The sequence below is a fragment of the Triturus cristatus genome, chromosome 2_1, assembly GCF_964204655.1.
Source record: "Triturus cristatus chromosome 2_1, aTriCri1.1, whole genome shotgun sequence".
Taxonomy (NCBI): Eukaryota; Metazoa; Chordata; class Amphibia; order Caudata; family Salamandridae; genus Triturus; species Triturus cristatus.
This window is the reverse complement of record NC_140581.1, coordinates 978,730,403-978,745,021: the sequence shown is the minus strand read 5'-3', so window position 1 is coordinate 978,745,021 and position 14,619 is coordinate 978,730,403. Positions and strand designations below refer to the sequence as shown.

Genomic DNA, 14,619 nt, shown 5'->3' with positions numbered 1-14,619 from the left:
CGAGTCGAACCCCCCCGTGTACGTTCGAGTCGAACCCCCCCGTGTACGTTCGAGTCGAACCCCCCGTGTACGTTCGAGTCGAACCCCCCCGTGTACGTTCGAGTCGAACCCCCCCGTGTACTTTCGAGTCGAACCCCCCCGTGTACGTTCGAGTCGAACCCCCCCGTGTACGTTCGAGTCGAACCCCCCCGTGTACGTTCGAGTCGAACCCCCCCGTGTACTTTCGAGTCGAACCCCCCCGTGTACGTTCGAGTCGAACCCCCCCGTGTACGTTCGAGTCGAACCCCCCCGTGTACGTTCGAGTCGAACCCCCCCGTGTACGTTCGAGTCGAACCCCCCTGTGTACGTTCGAGTCGAACCCCCCCGTGTACTTTCGAGTCGAACCCCCCCGTGTACGTTCGAGTCGAACCCCCCCGTGTACGTTCGAGTCGAACCCCCCGTGTACGTTCGAGTCGAACCCCCCCGTGTACGTTCGAGTCGAACCCCCCCGTGTACGTTCGAGTCGAACCCCCCCGTGTACGTTCGAGTCGAACCCCCCGTGTACGTTCGAGTCGAACCCCCCCGTGTACGTTCGAGTCGAACCCCCCCGTGTACTTTCGAGTCGAACCCCCCCGTGTACGTTCGAGTCGAACCCCCCCATGTACGTTCGAGTCGAACCCCCCCGTGTACGTTCGAGTCGAACCCCCCCGTGTACTTTCGAGTCGAACCCCCCGTGTACGTTCGAGTCGAACCCCCCCGTGTACGTTCGAGTCGAACCCCCCCGTGTACGTTCGAGTCGAACCCCCCCGTGTACGTTCGAGTCGAACCCCCCCGTGTACTTTCGAGTCGAACCCCCCTGTGTACGTTCGAGTCGAACCCCCCCGTGTACGTTCGAGTCGAACCCCCCCGTGTACGTTCGAGTCGAACCCCCCGTGTACTTTCGAGTCGAACCCCCCCGTGTACGTTCGAGTCGAACCCCCCCGTGTACGTTCGAGTCGAACCCCCCCGTGTACTTTCGAGTCGAACCCCCCCGTGTACGTTCGAGTCGAACCCCCCGTGTACGTTCGAGTCGAACCCCCCCGTGTACGTTCGAGTCGTACCCCCACCCGTGTATGTACGGTGCGTACCCCCAGTACGCACCGTACATACACGGGTGGGGGTACGACTCGAACGTACACGGGGGGGTTCGACTCGAACGTACACGGGGGGGTTCGACTCGAACGTACACGGGGGGGTTCGACTCGAAAGTACACGGGGGGGTTCGACTCGAAAGTACACGGGGGGGTACGCACCGTACATACACGGGTGGGGGTACGACTCGAACGTACACGGGGGGGTTCGACTCGAACGTACACGGGGGGGTTCGACTCGAACGTACACGGGGGGGTACGCACCGTACATACACGGGGGGTTCGGCGCGTACAAGGGTGTACACACAGGGGGGGTCGGCGCGTACCTACGGGGGCTGGGGGGGGGTCGGCGCGTACCTACGGGGGCTGGGGGGGGGTCGGCGCGTACCTACGGGGGCTGGGGGGGGGTCGGCGCGTACCTACGGGGGCTGGGGGGGGGGGTCGGCGCATACCTACGGGGGCTGGGGGGGGGTCGGCGCGTACCTACAGGGGCTGGGGGGGGGGTCGGCGCGTACCTACGGGGGCTGGGGGGGGGGGTACGGCACGTACCGGGCACCTGTTTGGACGTCTCCGTGGTCGTTTTGGGAGTTCGGTGCGGACGGTCTTTTCACCATACGGTTGTGCATTCGGACGCCCGGGATGGATCGTGATTCCCCGGTCGGACTTCACCTTTCACGTTTGTACGGTGATTCGTACGAGGACGTGTCGGACACATTTTCCGACCCGAGGACGTGTGGGGAACTATTCCGAATGCGGTTCGTATGGACTTTTTACCATGCGAATCGTGATTGCCAGTTCGTACGGCACTTGTACGATTCGTACGGTAAAAAGACCGGATACGAGTCGCACGGGGATATTTTTTACCGGATCGTGATCGGCACCTAAGTGGCATATCTGAAGTCGTCCACAGTCTCTCCTGTATCTTCTTATTATTACTTCTCATCAGGATTTGATCTCTTAAAACCTGCTCATACGTAATATGTTTGAAATCACAAGTCCTAGCAAGCAACCTAAGGGTAGAAACATAATCCTCTATGTAGGAGGCTGGCTTAGTATATGGTGCACACTCATTCAAGTGAAGCACCTTGCACTAATCCAGACCACCCTTATGGTGATTTTAGTGGTCTTAGAAAACCATAGAAATCTCTCTAAGTGTTAGCTGTGGAGAGCAGCCTTCAGGCTTAGTCCAGAAGGAGTGTGAAGCAGCTTGTCTTATCAGAAATAATCAAATAGTGTAGGTTAAACCAAAAAGAACCTACACGGAGATATAAACACAATACGCACAAGACATCAGTTGTAAACAGGTAAATACGCACACATACACAGTGGTCTCCAGGAGGAGACCAAACCATATACTAAAGAAGTGGAAGGCAAACTGTGACCGAAGTCAGGACTTGAACCAGGAGACTCAGAAGACCTGGAGACACAAGGAACCACAAAAACAAAAAGAGGGTGAGGGACTATCACTCTTGTTCCCCCTGGTTAGATCAGTTAAACAACAAAAGAGTGACAAGGGAAAAAGGAGCAAAAGAGCACGGGCAAAAACCAAAAAGATTTGTTAAAAGAACCCTCACTCACCAACCTAGTTGGTGACATGCTTCATCATCGGGTTCCCACCAGAGAGGCCGAGTGCCTCTCTGGTGTGCTGCAACGCCTGAATTACAGCGGAGCTGGTTTTTGAATGTGAAAGGAAGTGAAGTTAAAAGGTAAATGATTTTAACCAGCAACAAATTTAATCATGGCAAACCAAAGACCAATAAAAACGTGAGTTGGACAAGATCTGGTTTGTTAGGTTAACCAGAGCTTAACCAATTTGCAATAAGGTCGACATGTTTCTGCTTATCTTGCCCAGTTGGCTAAGCTTTCATCAGGACCACAAGGGCCTCCACGGCGGTATGCGCACGCTAAGGCGCACCCTAACCTGTGGAGATCAAATGGTAAAACTCACAGTTCTACCGTAAAGCCATCCTATTATTCCGGGGCTAAGAATGTTTATGTACTTGGTGCTACTAACATCATGGGTCCGAGAGGGGGGTAAGCTATAGTATTTCCATGCTCGCACACTCCCGCGATCAACCTCGATCTGTCCTCCTCCGGGCCGAGGAGGACAGATCAAAGCTTAGCCAACTGGGCAAGATAAGCAGAAACATGTCGACCTTATTGCAAATTGGTTCAGCTCTGGTTAACCTAACAAACCAGATCTTGTCCATCTCACGTTTTTATTGGTCTTTGGTTTGCCATGATTAAATTTGTTGCTGGTTAAAATCATTTACCTTTTAACTTCACTTCCTTTCACATTCAAAAACCAGCTCCGCTGTAATTCAGGCGTTGCAGCACACCAGAGAGGCACTCGGCCTCTCTGGTGGGAACCCGATGATGAAGCATGTCACCAACTAGGTTGGTGAGTGAGGGTTATTTTAACAAATCTTTTTGGTTTTTGCCCGTGCTCTTTTGCTCCTTTTTCCCTTGTCACTCTTTTGTTGTTTAACTGACACAAGGAACCACACAAAGTAAGTACCCATGGACCCCACGGAGGCTGTGTGCAGAATGGAAACACAGCCGCACACTCAATGAAAGTCAAAGGTAAAGTCGCAGTTGCAGTTTTCAAGAAGAAGGACCCTTCCCAGTGGACACTTAGAAACACAATGGAAGGGAGAAGGTTGGAGAGTCACATCAACCATGGGTACCCCAGGAACTAGGATACCTACACCAGGGAAGCCTTGTGCATAGGTGCGAAGTGACGTCGGAAACTGCTGTATACCACAATGGAGGACTTCAGGAAAGATGCTGCTGGCGGAGAAGGTGAAAGAGTCAGGTGGAATCCAAGGGTGGATTCTTAAAGAGAAGAATCTGCAAGCAGAGAGGACAGAGTCTATGTCACTCAGAGGTGACCAGGATGCACAGAACATCAATGACCACCGATGACAGAAGATGTAGTAGTGATGTCGGTGAGCTTGTCACTGCAGTTGTGAGGACCGGGCGATGCTGTGGAAGACCAGGAGCCGTTCATGAGCTGTCCCATGTCGGAAGTCGAGAACAAGGGGGTCGAGTCTGGTGCCCCATCAACAAGCCTTGGCAGCAGCAACAGACATGGTAAATGATAAAGGAACAATGTTAGGACCAGCAAGGTCCAGGGGACTCAACAATTGCAGGAGAGTTAGAGCAGGCACCGAGCAAACAGGGAGCCCACTGAAGCCAAAGAAGATCCTCAAGAGGACCCACAAGCCGAAGGCACAGGAGTCGCAAGGGGACTTTGAGCAGCTCACCAAAGATGCAGCCAAAAAGGTGAAGAGGATGCAGTGAGGACGTAGATCTTGGCAGGAAGAGATGCTGAAGGCTGGGGCTTCTTGTAGCCTGAACATCTCTGGAGTACAGAGCCAACTTGCTGAGAGGACAGGCCAGGCCTCAAGAGAGTTCCAGAACCACCACCTGTGTTGCTGAGCTTTTCAGGGTCAGTGAGACGTCAGGAGCAGGAGACCGGTCAGCTTCATTGCGGTGCCTGTAGATTCAGGGGAGTGACTCTTTCACTCCAAGGGAAATTCCTTCAGGTATCTTTGATGCCCACAGACCCGGAGAGGAACCCGGAAGTAGCACAGGAACGGACGATGAAGAAGACTTACAGAACATTAAGACCAGGAGCAGCAGGAGTCTTCCTTGGTACAGTCTTGGTTCTAGGCGAAGTCCAGGTGCCCAGATGGTCGAGGTTGAAGTGGTTTCAGGTTTGAATCTTATCCCACAACGAATCTGAAGAGCCACCCTGAGGAAAGCCCTTAAGTACCCTAGGGAAAGGGTTGGAATGATTTAAGGGTCCCTCCTGGAGGAGGGGCTGTACAGAGGGAAGGGTACACCCATGTCCTTTGTCCTGTTTCATGCCAGAGCGGGAGCCAAGGGCTCCCTGAACTGGCTCAGACTAGAGTTTGCAAGGAGGGCACCAAATGTGACCTTCAAATCAGTCTGGTGGTGCGTGCAAGCTCCCCCACCCCAGCCCAATACACCATGTCCTGTCTGGGAGGTTGCCACACCTCCCTGTGACAGGAAACCTATTGTTCTACCTTCTCCTGCTGGAGCTCAGCTCAACAGCAGAAGGGCAGAATCATGTCTAGGGTCGGCAGCAGCACCAGCTTGCTGGAAGACCATGGAAGGTGATGGAGCGGGTAAAATGTTTTCTTTTTATATACCCAATCCATTTCTATATGTTTATATTAAAATAACTAATGAATAATTATAATAATTAATAGTGAGATGTGAAAGTACTAAACCAACCTTATTAACAAGAAGAATACACGTGGGAATGCATTTGCATGGCTAAAATAATAAGTAAACTAAGTCTGTATGCATATTAAAATGATAAACGTTGCTTGAGTAATGTTATTGTGATTTGCGCTTAAATAAACCAGCATTAATGGCTTTGAATGTTGCATATGGCTAGAGAGATGCATACACATAAGGGTATTAGCAAGGGAATAACACTGTTTTAATCATTTCCATGTATTAATTACGATTTTGTGTTTCTTTGCTTAAAGTTGACTATTCTGGCCTACCAAAAGATGGCCGCCGACTGAAACCTAACGAAAGTACATTACTTCATCATTTGAACAACGGAGGAAGGCGCCTGCACTGACTTCATTCGTGTCCTTTGTGTGACCTGTCAGACCATGCCCATGAAGACTACTCTGGGCGAGGTGCCAATGCCCCTGAACGTGAAGCAAATGTTGCAAGTTAAGAAAATAAACTATCGAACCAACCTGTTTCAACGAGCTGTTACATTTAGGACCATGGACATTCGTTCCCATACGTTTGCTTTGAGACTTTTTCTGCATGAGAGATTTTGAAAATGTTTCCTAATGTATTGAGATATATTTGAATTCAGCCAATCGTTGGCCCGGAAAATGAGAAAATGTAACTATAATATGTAAATTTTAGTATAAATATTGGTAGACTAGAGAGGTACGAGCGCCACTTCTTGAACGTCATTTCCAGTATCCTGATGTTATGCTGACGGAGAGGACGGTGACTCTACATGATAGACCAAGAACTCTGACGTTTAACTGAGGACCAGTTTCTGACTTAGAAAACGACAATTAGTCAGAATAGGTAAATATGACAAAAGATAATATGGCATTATTAAGATTTAACCGGCATTTAAATTAGATAAAAGAAAATCATTATTTGAACTACTGTGTCGGGTAATTATTTCATTGAAAATGTCTATTGATTAATTTAGAGTGTTAAGGTATCATTGAACTAATAAACAACTAAATGATTCAGTCGACCTCCTGATGGAGGAATTGTTAGGGTGATTCAGAAGAAGTGGTTTCCCTCTATCAAAGAGAATAGTTGTGGTTCGGAATTGATGTCCCTTTGTAGGCACGGATAGTTTGAGAGAATGATTGTTGGTGTTATGGGCCCCACCAGCGTATGATGTGTGTATGTGCGTGTGACTGACAAATCATTCTGTCCGTGGAAGTAAGGGGAAATTGAATAACCCGAACTGCACCAGTATTTCTGGTAGCAGAGGATGGTTTTCATTGTTTAGGTTTAATGATTTTGCGTGTATATATATATAGCTACCTGTATTTCTGGTAGCTAGAGATGGTTTTTATTGTTTTGGTTTGATGATTTGCCTGTATATAGCTTATCGATTGTTGATAGGTATTGATATGTATACTAACACTATATGTTGAAGTCATATTGAGTTTTATGTAGTCTGTACGGCTTCTGGGATGTAAGAAGTCGGTGACAGTCCCGTAGTAGGGCAGAGGTACGCACTGCTCTCGGGAAAGACGGGATTGTGGTTGCCCGTAGGTATACGGGGAAAAACGTGTAACAATTGAAGTTGGGCGTCACATTGTCTGGGTTCGATTCGGTGACATCGCCGTGTGTTGCCATTAGAGACAATTTCTGTGTGAGAGAAGTGCGTATGATAGCGAAGGGTACCTGTGAAATTTTGGTCTTTAAGTACCAGGAAACCAATTGGCATACCGATAACGCTTATCACTGAAAAGGTAGCAGGTGTTCTCTGAGTTTGAGTGAAGGACAAAGTAGAGGTAAGCGCTGCTTTGTTAACGTATGTCATAATTCTGTAGTAGGACAGACTGTTCGCTGTCCTCGGAAAAGACAGGATTCTGTGCGAATGTACTACATTTTCTTGTGTGAAAGTGCTTGAATGAAATAGCATTCAGGTTAATTGCGGAACTCTGGTTTTATTTCTCAGGAGCATTGCGTTTCCAACTATGTGTCTTAATTCCGGAGAAAACAGTTAATTGATGCTTGATAGAAGGGTGAAGTAGAGGGATGTGCTACTTTATCAACGGAAGTAATGATTCTGTAGTAGGGCAGAGGTAAGCACTGCTCTCGTTAAAAGCAGAATTCTCGTGGGAAAGGTCTATTGCTATTCTGTGGTTAGCGAAGCAGACAATGGAGATGTTTGTATGTTGTGACTAACAGTATCGTAAAATTGAAACAAAGTCTGCCGAGTAGTTTTGTAAAGGAGGGGTGGACTGGAGACAGTAGACAGGAGTAGGAGCTGCTGCAGCGACTGCTGACGTCAGAAAGACCGCGCTGGGATTGGACAGTGGGACTGAACAGCAGAAACGCCCTGATTGGTGCGTTAGTGTGTGCCGCGAAAGGATTGGGAGAAGTACAGGGTGACGTAGACGCTCCAGGATTGGTGCGTTAGTGTGAGTCACGCAGGGATTTGAGGATTGTGACAGTGACGTAGACGCCCAGGATTGGTGTGTAAGTGGGAGTCGCGCTGCTGTTGGACTAGAGACCGTATAGTTGACGAAAACCCTAGGGGTTCACGAAAGAGGGGATGATGTATTATCATTAAGTCGAAAAGAAGAAGAAATCCCTATTTAGTAAAATAAAGGGGTGGTTCGTGAAAGACAAAGAGATTGTGACGAGGGAAGGACAGTTAATTCCTCCAACAAAGACACCCGCATCCTTTATGGTTGCGAAATATAGGTCCCATACTTGCATTTGGTTAGACAATTGGGCAAAAAATACAAGGAATGACGGAGTTTTAGCATTTCCGGAACATGGTTCATTTAATTTGGCAATTTTAAGGAACCTACGTGAAAGGATGATGGGATTAGACCCCCGTCCGAGACCTACACAGTTTGAGGCATTGACTGAGTGGGAAGATGAGATGCATGAGCGAGAAAAACAGAGAAATGGTAGTAGGTACAGATACATGTTTGGACGGCCAAATGATCGTGAAACTCATTGTGATCGAATGAGAAGGTGGCGAGACGCAAGTATGACTGAAGGACTGTTTCCTGTTAGAGAAGCAGGAGAAAAAGAAGGAAGGAAGTGTGTAGAAAATAGACATAATGTAGAATCTAGAAGGTATGGAGCAAATGAATCGGAGGACGATGTCCTAGATGATATGTTTTACAAAAACCCACCTCCGTACAGGAAAGAATCAGAAATATCAACCCCAGATACTTCAGTAAGGGAAACCTTATGAATTATTAAGACAGAGTCTACGACACCAGAGCGGAAGAGGGGAAATTCCCTTAGGGAAAGAGAGATATAAACAAGGCTGAAAGTGAAAATTCAAAAGAATTAGCAAAAACCACGTTAGAATTGACAGAGAAGATAAGAGAATTGAAAAAGAATCTAGAAGCAGTTACAGTTCCTGTAAACATAGGTCCAGTTATGCCCATTTTTGAGAAGCAGAAAGAAAGTTAGCATGGTTTAACAGTTCCGTATGTAAGCAGTAGACAAGCAGAACAGCCCCAAATGAAAGCAAGGGAGAATCCTTGGAGACATACAATGAGTGAGGGTGGACTAAATGTGTCGAATAACCTGTTTTATAGTCCTGATTCTGTAGAAAGAGACAGAATAGTAGGAGGACCAATATTAGAACCACAAAGAATGACAGAGCCAGGCAATGTGGAAAAATCAGTAGGTATAACCACAGATGAATTGAGTGAATGGCTGAAGAGCTTGCAAGGAAAAGAGAAAGAACCTCAAACTATTGATGTGGCAAAATTACGCATGGTGTTAGAAGAATTAATAGTAGGGACAATCCCCACAGAAAAGCTGAAAAATTACCAGGATGAGGAACTGTTGTTTTTGTGCAAGAGTGTCACTTGGAGAGCGAGGAATTTACATGACAGGCTAGAAGAAATAGCAAGTGAAATGGGAATTGACATGGATAAGGTAAAAGCTTTACAGAAGCCTTACCGAGTGGATTTCACGGAAAAGGATATTGAAAATCTGAGCCCCGCAGGACGCATAGTCCAGATTAAGGATATAATCACAGTGTTAAGGAAATGGGGAGATGTGGACAAATGGAAAAGCAGGTGGTATAGAAAGCGGGATGATACATCAGACAGAACTTTCCCAGCATTTCCTGTGAGAGAAAAGGAAAAGGTAGTGACAGAGTTCCCCATGAGAGAGATTCCAGGAGGGGGATATGTGCATGTCCCGTGGACAAGACAGGACATTTTGTCATTTACAAATGACTTCCCTCGATTGCGGGAAAAGCCCGTCGAGTGGTACAGACAGGTGGACAGATTTGTTAAGCTGTCAAAAGTACTGTGGATTGATCTAAATAGCCTATTTGATATAATAGCGCCAGCAGACTTATGGGCAGAATGCAAGATAGTCATAGATTGGCCAACTAAAGAATACCCGAGAGACCCAAAAACAGGAGCACCAGACCCCGAGGTAATGAAGAAATATGAACAGGTTATGGTATTTTTGAAAAATAAAGTGCCTCCCAAAGAAACAGACTGGGTTAAAATAGATCGAATGCATCAGGAAGTGAAAGAATCAGTTCATGCTTACTATGAAAGACTAATACTGGCTTTCAAACAGTTTAGTGGAGATGAAAATCTGGGAGAAAAGGATCTAAGTCATTTTGTATACAGATTTGTGTATGGTTTACCCCCAGAAATTAGTGAAATGATCAAGCAGCATACGGTAGACTGGCAGAGTAAGAAAATAGATGAGATTTTGAGACATGCCAAATACTTTAGTGATGAGATTGAGGCAAAGCAGCGAAAACTGAAGGAAAAGGCAATGTGGGCACAAGTAAAAGTGGCAGAAACACAGGAAGCTCAGCTAGTCGAACAAGCCAATAACCCAGAAATCAAACCAAGATATGGCCCAGGAAAAGGGAAGGGTAATATAGAAGAAGCCAAAAAGAAGTTCCCATGCCACAATTGCGGTAGGTTAGGGCATTGGAAATCCGAGTGTAAATATCCACCAAGTACTAATAATGAAAATCCATCATTGAATCCACAGGTGCAGTGTGAGGTGGGTGGCCAGCCGCAGCAACAGCAGAAGGCTGTTAATCCACAGAATCAGGTGCCAAAACTGCCACTACCGCAAAGCAGAAATACCCAAAAATACAATAAAGAAGTGGGATTCTACAATGAAGAACAGGTAAACAAGCCGCAACGCGCGAGCACTGTTTCACAATATTGGCTGCGAAATGAAGAGAGTGATTCAGAGGAGAATTATTGACGGTGCCGAAGGGAGGAAGAAGAGTGCGTGCTTGGCGCAACTCTAGAAATAGATCAGACAGGACCATTTGTAGATGGGAAAATTAATGATGAAAACATTACTTTCCGAGTAGACACTGGAGCTACACGATCAACTGTCAGGTCAGCAGATGTAAAGAATCTTCCTCTCTCGGATGAAACAATCCAAGTAGTTGGTGTGTCAAACATCCAGATTAGGACCTACCTTACTGAACCGGTAAAGGTTAAAATAGGGAAATTCACAGACATGCACCGATTTGTGGTGTGTGATACCAGTCCTGTAAATTTGTTAGGGAGAGATTTGTTGTGCAAGATGAATTGCACTATATTCTGTACCCCAGATGGAATAGCCTTTGAGACACCAGATGAGGATGTACTGTATAAAATGACAATAGCTAATCAAGAGCATGAAGTTATAGGAACCTATGCAGTATTCAACCCTGATGAGTTACCCAAAGAATTGAAGCAGTCTGTGAAAGCAGGAGTCTGGGATTTTACTGGAGAAGATGTAGGCCTTATGAGAAATGTAGATCCAGTAAAAATTACATTAAAAGAAGGAATAGTTTATCCAAACATTCCACAATACAGACTGACACCTGAAATAATTGAAGGAGTGACACCTTTAATTGAGAAAATGATTCAACATGGAGTGTTGAGGGAAATCATGAGCAGTCCATGTAACTCGACTATAATGGGACTGAAGAAGCCTAATGGAAAGTTCAGAATAGTGCAGGATTTGAGAAAAATTAACAAAATTGTTGTGTCATGCTGTCCTATTGTTCCAAATCCATCAGTAGTTTTGTACCAGATTCCCCATGATGCAGAATGGTACACAGTAATTGACTTGTGTCATGCTTTCTTTTCCATTCCGTTGCATCATGACAGCCAGCCGATATTTGCATTTCGGTTTAGAGAGCGTATTTTGGCATGGTGCCGAATCCCACAGGGGTACACAGAGAGCCCCTCAATATTTAATCAGTTGCTAAAGAAATCTCTGGAAAGTCTTACGATGCCTGAAAATTCAGTTTTGGTCCAGTACATCGATGATTTACTGGTGGCATCGAAAACGCGTGAAGCTTGTGAAACAGATACCATAGCTTTGCTGAATCATTTGGCAGACGGAGGACTAAAAGTTTCTCCGACAAAATTGCAATTCTGCAAAAAGGAAGTACAATACCTAGGACATAACATTGAAAAAGGGTTGAGAAAAGTGACGATAGACAGAATCAGAATTATCAGAGGAATGAGAGCTCCAATGACCCAGAGAGAAGTGAGAATGTTCCTAGGGATGGTTGGCTACTGTCGTCAGTGGATAAGTAACTTCTCCTTGATTGCCAAACCATTGGTAAAGTTGACAAAAAGTGAGGTTAAGATCCTCTTGAATTGAACAAAGAAGAATTGGCAGCATTCAGACAATTGAAGGACAAACTTTGTGAAGCCCCAGCTTTGGGTATGCCAGACTATGAGAAAGAGTTTGAATTGTACTGCAGTGAGAGAAACAGATGTGCACTCTCAGTGTTAATACAGAAACATGGAAGACTAAGGAGACCAGTTGCATATTTCTCATCAATGCTAGATCCAGTAGCGGTGGGTCTGCCAGGATGTCTGAAAGCAGTAGCTGCAACATGTCGAAGTCTAGAGCAAAGTGAGGGAATTGTGATGGGATATCCAGTAAGAGTATTTGTACCTCATGATGTGGCGATCCTTTTAACAAGGAGCCGAACACAGTTCATGTCACATAGTCGGCTGACTAAGTATGAGAAGGTCATTCTAGGTGCAACCAATGTAAGTCTGGAGAGATGTGTGAATGTGAATCCAGCTACACTATTGCCAGATGCGGAGAGAGTGGAGGTAAGAGATGATGTTGATCATGATTGCTTGGATGTGCTTGATTTTTGCACAAAACCCAGACCAGACATAAAAGATTTACCATTGCCAGAAAGTGATTATGTGATGTTTGTGGATGGATCTTGTCTAAGAACGGATGAAGGATTGTTGAGTGCAGCATATGCAATATGCACAGTTGCAGCAGTCGTGGAAGCATCACACTGGAAAGGAGTTAAATCCGCTCAAGTAGCAGAACTAGTGGCACTGACAAAGGCATGCAAAATTGGGAAGAATGTGAGAGTGACTGTGATAACTGACAGCCAGTATGGCTTTGGAGTTGTCCACGATTTTGGCCAACTTTGGCTACAGAGAGGTTTCCTGACCTCCAGTGGAACTCCCATAAAGAATGCAGAAGTGGTTGGAAAATTGCTTGAAGCAATACAGTTGCCTAAAGAGTTGGCTGTTGTTAAATGTGCTGCTCATGATCAAGGTAGTGATTACATCGCTACTGGGAATCGAGACGCAAATGACATGCTTCAGTACTGTGCCCGAAACCAGTACTCAATAAATAGGGGAAAAGAAAAGGAAATGTTTTCTTGCTCCTTAATGTTCACTAATGTTGTGGGAACATGGGAAGAGGTGAGGCAATTGCAGGATGCAGCAGGAGATGGAGAAATGAAACAATGGGTAAAAGCAGGTTGTGCCCCAAGGGAGAAAGACCATGTGTGGGTCTATAGAGATGGAAGACCAGTTATGCCTGATAGCATGATGTCAACCATGGCACGGATGTACCATGGCCAAGGGCACCTAGGGAGGGATGCCATGATAAGGGCCTTTAAGCAGACCTGGTACAATGCAAAATTCAGGTTGGTAGCAGAAAGTCTCTGTCAAAGATGCCTGATTTGTCAGCAGTACAATCCTGGAAGAAAAACAGTGGTAAGCCTAGGCACAATAGGTCGAGAGGGAGGACCTTTCACCAGAATGCAAATAGATTTCATTGAAATCCCCCCTTATAACAGGTTGAGGTATGTTCTGGTGGTAGTTTGTCTATTCTCCAGGTGGGTGGAGGCGTACCCAACAAGAAGAAATGATGGACTCACAGTGGCCAAACTATTGTTAAGGGAATTCATCCCAAGATTCGGGTTCCCATTGACCATTGAATCAGACAGAGGAGGACATTTTTACAATGAGATCATGGGATTGATTTGTGAAGCATTGGGTATACAGCAAAAACTACATTGTGCCTATCGACCAGAGGCTTCTGGTGTGGTTGAACAAATGAATGGTACGATCAAAAACAGAATAGGGAAAATGTGTTTAGCCACAGGAATGAAATGGCCTGATGTCTTGCCTCTAGTCTTGATGACAATCAGATCTATTCCAGACAGAACTACAGGTTTGAGTCCCTACGAAATTATCATGGGACGCGCCATGAGACACGCATTTGTTCCAGTCAACAAATTGATGACAATAACTGATGACATGATTTTGGATTACTGTAAAGGCCTGGCTGACGCAGTCCATTCTGTGTTTCACCAGGTTGGAGCGGATGCCACCACCCTTGAGAGGAAACCAGCCCATGATCTGAGCCCTGATGACTGGGTGAGAATAAAAGTCCACAGAAGAAGAAATTGCTTGGTTCCAAGGTGGGGAAGGCCAAGGCAAGTTATCCTGATCACAACAACTGCTGTGAAGTGTGCTGGACTGAAAAATTGGATACATGCAAGTCACACATTGAGAGTCCCAAATCCAGCAGATAGCATTGGGAAAGAATATTTCGATGCTTCGGAATCAAGTGCTGATTCAGTTGATGAGAATTCAAAGACAAAAGAAAATCCTGAAAGGGGGGAGAAGGAGCCAAGATTAGTTCCAACCCCAAGGGAAGAAATCCTGAGAAAGAGATTGCAGATTTCAGACGGTTCAGATTCTGGAGGCGAGCAGAACGCCAGTGGTGAGCACAGAAAGAGGAAAAGAAAAGAAAAGAATGTATCAGCAGAAGTAACATTCACACCGGACGAAAGAGTAGGAGAAGTTCCACCAGAGAAAATTCTTGAAGGAGAAGGAGTGACAGGTACAGAAAGAGAGGGACAGATTGCGGAGGATCCCTGAGGAGGTGTAGGGAACTGCAACATCCAGTTAGGTGAAGGGACAAGTAGTCAGCAGGAAGATTGCGTGTCGGAGACCCG

The 14,619-nt window shown here is 46.2% G+C and overlaps 1 long non-coding RNA gene across 2 annotated transcripts in view; it reads left to right on the top strand.

Annotated features, from left to right (window-relative positions):
- The window catches only part of LOC146866152 (uncharacterized), a 40,079-nt gene that overhangs the window by 21,922 nt on the left and 3,538 nt on the right, over positions 1 to 14,619 (top strand). The window contains exons 2-3 of one of the 2 annotated variants that reach the window (XR_014970585.1): positions 5,633 to 6,203; positions 10,368 to 10,508. This is a non-coding gene — a long non-coding RNA (uncharacterized LOC146866152). Of the gene's footprint in view, positions 1 to 5,632; positions 6,284 to 10,367; positions 10,509 to 14,619 lie in introns of those variants that run through there. The other variant, XR_014970584.1, reaches the window with a different exon arrangement.